This window comes from Galeopterus variegatus, unplaced genomic scaffold, assembly GCF_000696425.1.
Source record: "Galeopterus variegatus unplaced genomic scaffold, G_variegatus-3.0.2 Scaffold1016, whole genome shotgun sequence".
Taxonomy (NCBI): Eukaryota; Metazoa; Chordata; class Mammalia; order Dermoptera; family Cynocephalidae; genus Galeopterus; species Galeopterus variegatus.
This window is the reverse complement of record NW_007727127.1, coordinates 297,966-305,973: the sequence shown is the minus strand read 5'-3', so window position 1 is coordinate 305,973 and position 8,008 is coordinate 297,966.

Below are 8,008 nucleotides of genomic sequence, written 5' to 3'. Positions count from 1 at the left end.
GGTTCCCGCTCACTGGCTGAGCGCGGTGTGGGCGCAACACCGAGAGTTGCGATCCCGTTACCGGTCAGTAAAAAAGACAAAAAGGAAAATTAAAAAAAAAGACAGAGTAGCTGAATGGATTAAAAATAAAACCTGTTCTCTATGCTCCCTACAAGAGACTTACTTCATCTCTAAGGATATACATAGACTAAAAGTGAAGGGATGGAAAACATTATTCCATGCAAATGGAAACCAAAAGAGAGCAGAAGTAGCTATACTTATATCAGACTTTAAATAAAAAACTAAGAAGACAAGGTCATGATATAATGATAGAGGGGTCAATTGATCAAGAAGATATAAAACAATTGTAAACATGTGCACCTAAATTTATAAAGCAGATACTAATACGTTTGGAGAAATGGACTATAATACAATAATAGGGGACTTCAGTATTCCACTCTCAGCAATGAACAGACCAGACATTCGGGAAGCATCAGACTTCAACTACACATTAGACAAAATTAACGTAAGATATATATGGAACAGCAGACCACATATCCTCAAGCATACAGGGAACTATCTCCAGAACAGATCATACATTAGGGCATAGAGAACTCTTAACAACTTTAAGAAGACTGAAATCGTGAGATCTCTTTTCTGTCTACAGTGGTATTAAATTGGAAATAGTAACAGGAGGAATGTCAAATTCACAAATACACGGAAATTAAACATGCTCCTGAACAACCAATGAGACAAAAAACTTAAAAGGGAAATTAAATATCTCGAGACAAAACCAGACACAACATTCCAAAACTTATGGGATGTAGCAAAAGCATTTTTTTTTGTTTGTTTTGTAGTTGGCCAGTGTGGGGATCCGAACCCTTAGACCTTGGTGCTTGGACATTACTGTCTTGTGATTTCCTCCATGCTTTGTCTTTTCCCAGCCCATTATATGATAAAATTTGTTGTGCCTTTTCTTCCTATTGAAAAACAAACAAACAAAAAACACCACCATGCTCTTATCAACTGAGCTAATCCGCCAGCCTGTGCAAAAGTATTTCTAAGAGGGAAGTTTTTGGCAATAAATGCCTACATCAAAAAAAGAGAAAAATCTTAGGTAAACAACCCAATGGTACACCTCAAGGAGCTAGAAAGCAAACGAACAGCCCAGGTAGAAAGAGAATGATAAAGATCATGGTAGAAATAAATGATACTAGGGCCGGCCCATGGCTCACTCGGGAGAGTGCGGTGCTGATAACACCAAGGCCATGGGTTTGGATCCTACATAGGGATGGCCGGTTGGCTCACTGGCTGAGCGTGGTGCTGACAACACCAAGCCAAGGGTTGAGATCCCCTTACTGGTCATCTTTTAGAAAAAAAAGAAAAGAAATAAATGATACTAAAAACAATAGGGAAGATAACAAAACTAGTAGCTGGGTTTTTTAAAAAAAATTATTTTAAAAAGATGACTGGTAAGGGGATCTTAACCCTTGACTTGGTGTTGTCAGCACCACACTCTGCCAAGTGAGCAAACCGGCCATCCCTATATAAGGATCCGAACTCATGGCCTTGGTGTTATCAGCACCACATTCTACCAAGTGAGCCACGGGCTGGCCCTAGTAGTTGGTTTTTTGAAAAGATAAATTGGCAAACCTCTAGTTAAGCAAAAAGAAGACTCATGTATAATGAGAAATGAAAGGAGACATCACAACTGATAACCAAGGAAATACAAAGGATCATCAGAGACTACTGTGAACAATTATATACCCACAAATTGAATAACGTAAAAGTAATGGATAAATTCCCAGAAGTGTACGATCTACCAAGATCGAGTGATGAAGAAATAGAAAATCTGAACAAACCAATAATAAGGAGATTGAATCCATAACTAAAAGTCTCCCATCATAGTAAAGCCTAGGTGCTGACAGCTTTATTACTGAATTCTCCCAAACACTTAAAGAGGAGCTAACACCAATCTTTCTGAAACTTCCAAAAAGTTGAAGAGAGAATACTTCCAAACTCATGTTACAAAGCCAGCATTACTTTGATACCAAAGCCAGACAAGGACAGTACAAGAAAATTACAGGCCAATATCCCTGGTGAACATAGATGCAAAAATCCTCAACAATATACAAACTGAATACAGCAGCATATTAAAAACAATCATTCACCATGATAAATGGGATTTTATCCCTGGGATGTAAGGATTGTTCAACATAGCTAAATCAATAAGTGTGATACATTACATGAACAGAGCAAAGGGCAAAAACCATATGATTTTTCTCAATACATGAAGAAAAAAAATTTGACAAAATTCAACATCTGTTCATGATAACTATCAAGAAATTAGGTGCAGAAAGAATGTACCTCATAAACAAAGCCATATACGACAAGCCTATAGCTATCATACTCAGTGGTAAAAAGTTGAAAGCATTTCTTCTAAGATCACTTACAAGGATGCCCACTCTCACTGCTTCTAATGTTCAAAATACACTAAAAGTCCTAGCCAGAGCATTTAGGCAAGAAAAAGAAATAAAAAGCATTCAAATTGGAAAGGAAATTGTCCCTGTTTGTAGGCAACATGATCTTATATACAGAAAGCCCTAAAAACCATGAAAAAAAACTTAGACCCAATAAATTCAGTAAAGTTCAAAATCCAAAATCAACATAACAAAAATCAGAACCATCACTATATTCTAACAATGAACTGTCAAAAAAATCAAGAAAATAATCCCACTTACAATAGCTTCAGAAAGATAATATACTGAGGAATAAATTTAACCAAAGAGGTGAAAGACTTGTGCACTGAAAACTATAAAACATTAGTGAAAGAAATTGAAAGACACAAATCAGTGGAAAGAGATCCCTTGTTCATGGATTGGAAGAATATTATTAAAATGGTCATACTTCCCAAAGCAATCTACAGAATCAATGCAAAAATTCCAATAATATTTTTCACAGATATAGAAAAAGTCCTAAAGTTGGCATGAAACCACAAAAGAGCCCAAATAGCCAAAGCAATCTTGACAAAAAAAAAAAAAAAAAAAAAAGCTGGAAGTATCACACTACATGACTTCAAAATCTACTACAAAGTTATAGTCATTAAAGTAGCATGACACTGGCATAAAAACAGACACACAGACCAATGGTACAGAAAAGCGAGCCCAGAAATAAATCCATGAGTTACAGTCAATTGATTTTTGACAAAGATGCCAAGAACACACAATGGGTAAAGGATAGCCTCTTCAGTAAGTGGTGTTGGGGAAACTATCCACATGCAGAAGAATGAAATTGGATCCTTATCTTACACCATACTCAAAAAACCAACTCAAAATGGAGTAAAGACCTCATTGTAAGACCTGAAATCATAAAACTCCAAGAACACAGAGGGGAAAAGCTTCTTGACATTGGTCTTGGCAATGATTTTTTGGTTAGGATGCCAAAAGCAAAAGTAAACAAGTGGGACCACATCAAACTAGAAAGTTTCTGCACAGCAAAGGAAACAATGAAAGGGGAGACTAAGATTGGGAGAAAATATTTGCAAACCACATATCTGATAAGGGGTTAAGAATCAAAATAGGAGCTCAACTCAATAGCAAAAAGACAAATAACCTGATCAATAAACAAACAAAAATCTTTAATAGGCATTTCTCCAAAGACACAGAAATGGCCAGCAGGTGTATGAAAAGGTGCTCAACATCACCAATCATCAGGGAAATGAAGACCACCATGAAGCATCATTTCACACCTGTCAGGATAGTTTTTCTCAAAGTACAAGATGTACGCGTGGAAAAAAGGGAACCCTTGTACACTGACAGAATGTAGACTGGTGCTGCTACTGTGGAAAATGGTGTGGAGGTTCCTTAGAAAATTAAAAATAGAACTACCATGATCCAGCAATCCCTCTTATGGGAACACACCTAAAGGAAATGAAATCACCACCTCATAATGCTGTTGGCATTCCCGTGTTCATTGCAGCATTATTCACAGTAGCCAAGATATGGAAACAACCAAGGTGTCCGTTGACAGACAAGTACATAAGCAAGGTATGGTACACATGTACGTACACACACCCCAATGGCGTATTCTCAGCATTTAAAGAGGAGTTCCTGCCATTTATGACAACAGGGATGAACTTGGAGGACATCATGCTAAGTCATGCTAAGTGAAATAAGCCAGACACAGAAAAAAAAATACTGCATGATCTCACATATGTGAAATCTTAAAAAAAAAAACCCAAAAAACAAATACATAGAAGTCGAGTAAAACAGTGGTTACTACAGCTGAGGGGGAGGAGAATGGAAAGACGTAGATCAAAGGATAAAGTTGTTATGTGGGATGAATAAGCATAAGAGATCTCATGTACATGAGAACTGTAGTTAGTAAAGTTGTATACTGGTGGCCTGCCAAGACAGTAGATTTTAGGTACTCTTGCCACACATGCACAGGAACTTGATGTGATGGGTATGTTAATTTCCTTACTGTAGTAATCACTATATATATCAAGTATATAAAAATATTTTGTACACTTTAAGTATATACCATAAAAGAAAACAAGAGGAACAAGGGGCAAGACGGCAGACTAGAGGTGCTTGGAGTCCTTCTCACAGAAAAGACCAGAACAACTGACAGCTAAATATTGACGGGAGCATCTGTGGGAGAGCGCAGGAGTGCAGGAGGAGATGGGTGAGATCCTTGTGGAGCACAAGAGCCCGGGATGGCAGCATAGAGAGGACAGAGAGGAACACGACCTCAGCAGTCGCATCTCTGCCACCAGATCTGCACAGAGAGGACCCTGCAGCGAAAGGGTAGAAAGAGGGCCCCCACCAACTCCCATCCTTGCCAACGAGGCTTGCACAGCCCTTGCCAGCCAGGAGCCAAGGGCAGGGAGCCGCTTAGAATACGAGCACTGCCTGGCTCTAGAACAGCGGCACACACTGGGCACTCCCCACACCCACCCTGGTAACCCAAGCCCACAGGACAGCGCCATCGTGCAACCAGAGCCACTGATGGAGTGGATAGTGGTTACTGGAGACTGCTAACAGGAGGGGAGAGGGGGGTCAATGGATACAACATTGTAGAGAGACAGGAAGAATAAGATCTAGCAATATAGGGAGACCACAGCCAACAACAAACTACTGTGTGCTTCAAGTAGCTAGTTGAGAGGATGTTGAATGTTCCCAACACAAAGAGGTGATAAATGTTGGAGGTGACAGATATGCTAAACTCCCTGCTATGATCATTGCGCACTGTATAAATGTACCCAAATATTACACTGTACTCCATAACTATGTACAATTATGATGGGTCAATTAAGAAAAAAGAAAAAGAAAAAAACTTTCAGAGACAAATAGATTAGAGGTTACCAGAAACGAGGCAAGGAATAATGAGAAGTTATTGCTTAGTGGGTATGGAACTTATGTTTAGGATGACAGAAAAGTTTCGGAAACAGAGGTAGTAGTTGCACACCATTGTGAATAATTAATTCCACGCAATTGCATGTTTAAAAATGCTTAAAATGGCAATCTTATATATATATTTTTTAAAAAGATGACCGGTAAGGGGATCTTAACCCTTGACTTGGTGTTGTCAGCACCACGCACAGCCAGTGAGCGAACCGGCCATCCCTATATGGGATCCGAACCCGTGGCCTTGGTGTTACCAGCACCGCACTCTCCCGAGTGAGCCACGGGCCGGCCCAATCTTATATGTTTTACCATAATTTCAAAAACGAAGAAAAAAAACGTGAGTATATATATATAGAGTATATATGTATGTACATATACACACATGCCCAAGGATACTTCACAAAGTTCAATGAAAAATGGAATTAAAAGATAATACAAATCCTTCCATGAATGTTTTGAAGATCCCTCTGTATATAAAATATATGTATATAAGGTACATATAAAATGAAGGGGAAGAGTACAAATTAAGTTTTATTTGATGAGACAAAAAGATATACAATTGTCCTTGATGTAAATGCTTAAAGCAGAAATAAATGGATGCTCAACTAAATAATAAAAATCTAGCATCATGCTAAACAAACACTAGACATATTCTTTACTCAGGATTGAGACAAACATGTTTACTCACCATAATCATTTAATATTCTGGACGTACAGGTTAGAGCAGTTAGACGAGAATAAGAAAAAAGGTATAAAAATTAAGGAGTTTTTTTAGGTATATCAAAATAATCAGCCTTGGGGCTGGCCAGGGGACATGAAGCATGGAGACAGGGACCGGACCCCACTCCCACATCCAGGCACAATGCGCCAGCACCTTGGGACCCGCCTGGGGACCCGAGGCATGGAGAAGGGGACTGGACCCCTCTCCAACAACCAGGCACACCACGCCAGTGCCTCAGGGCCCACCCAGGGACCCGAGTCATGGAGAAGTGGACTGGACCCCCCCTCCCACAACCTGGCACACTGCACCAGCATCTCAGGGCCTGCCCAGGGACCCGAGTTATGGAGCCAGGGACCAGACACTCCCCACAACCAGGCACATGGCCAGCACCTAGTACCTTGCCAAAAACATCACCTCCATGTGGGTGGCCCACCACAGTCATCACAATAACCATGGCTGCTGCGAAGGCAGCTAGATGCCACAACCACCACGCAGGTGGTCTGCCAGCCACTGGAGTGCATTGACACAAGGAGAGTCACCAGCAGAGATAAAGAAAACAAGAGGATGTCTCTCTCCACAAAGCCCATTTCAGAGTGACCGAAGAAGCATCTGCTCTATGATCCCATTTCAGAGTGACCGAAGAAGCATCTGCTCTATGATAATATTGGGGGATCTGATCACACCTCTCAGCATTGGACATACCACCTAGGCAACAATTCAAGAGAGTAACCATTATTCTTTCAGAAGGAGAGAAGAAATCTAGGGTAATTAGAGGGGGGAGGGTGGAGGGAGAGGGTGATGGGGAGAGACTGGACAAGGGGCATAAAGAATAATTATGATTTGTAACAATATGTATATATGCTAGTAATATTGATTTGATCAACATATCTCAATGTTGAACCCCCAAAATATGTATAATCAAATTTGATTCAATAAAAAAAAATCAAATAAAAGCTATTCTTGGGCCGGCCCGGTGGCGCACTCGGTAGAATGCGGTGCTTGGGAGTGTGGCGGCGCTCCCGCCGAGGGTTCGGATCCCATATAGAGACCGGTCCGCTCACTAGTTGAGTGCGGTGCGGGCACGACACCGAGGGCTGCGATCCTGTTACCGGTCACGAAAAAAGACAAAAAGGAAAAAAAATAAAAATAAAAATAAAAAAGCTATTCTTGATGAGAATTCAACAAGATAGCTGGAATCAATAGCTTTCCTGTATACAACTAGTTGGGAAGTATAATGAAAGAAAAAATCTCATTTACAACATCCGAGAGATAAACCTTTAAAGATGTGCAGGACCTAAATGATAGAAATTTGAAGTCACTGAAACACAAGAGACCATCTGAACACATGAAAAAATACATACCCATGGTTTTGAATAGAAGGAAGTCTCTGTATCATTAAGTCTCTGTATCATAATCATTATCCTTATTTCAACTTGTTTAACTTGATCTCAGTAGAAGTTCCAATTTTCCCCCAAGAACCAGACAAGCTAACTTTAAAGATCATATTGGAAAGCGTGTAAAAATAATCCAGGAAAATTCTGAAAGAGTGATGGGAGATGTTGCTCTTAACAGTTATGAAGACATAAATAACCAGGTATAGTGGTTAAAAACTGCACAGGGTACATAAAAATCAGATCCTGTAACAGAAATAAGATCAAATTCATGTAGAAACTTAGCACTAATACAGGTGGCATTTCAAGTGATGGGGAATAGACTAAACTGATGTCCAGGTGAATCAAAGAACTCTTCAAACACAAAAAGGAACAGTGTTAAAAGATGAATAAATATACATAAGTTACAAAATTTTACTTGGCAAAAATGCCAATAACATGGTAAAAATTGGGCCGACCCGGTGGCGCACTGGATAGTGCGCCGCTTGGGAAGCGCGGCGGCGCTCCCG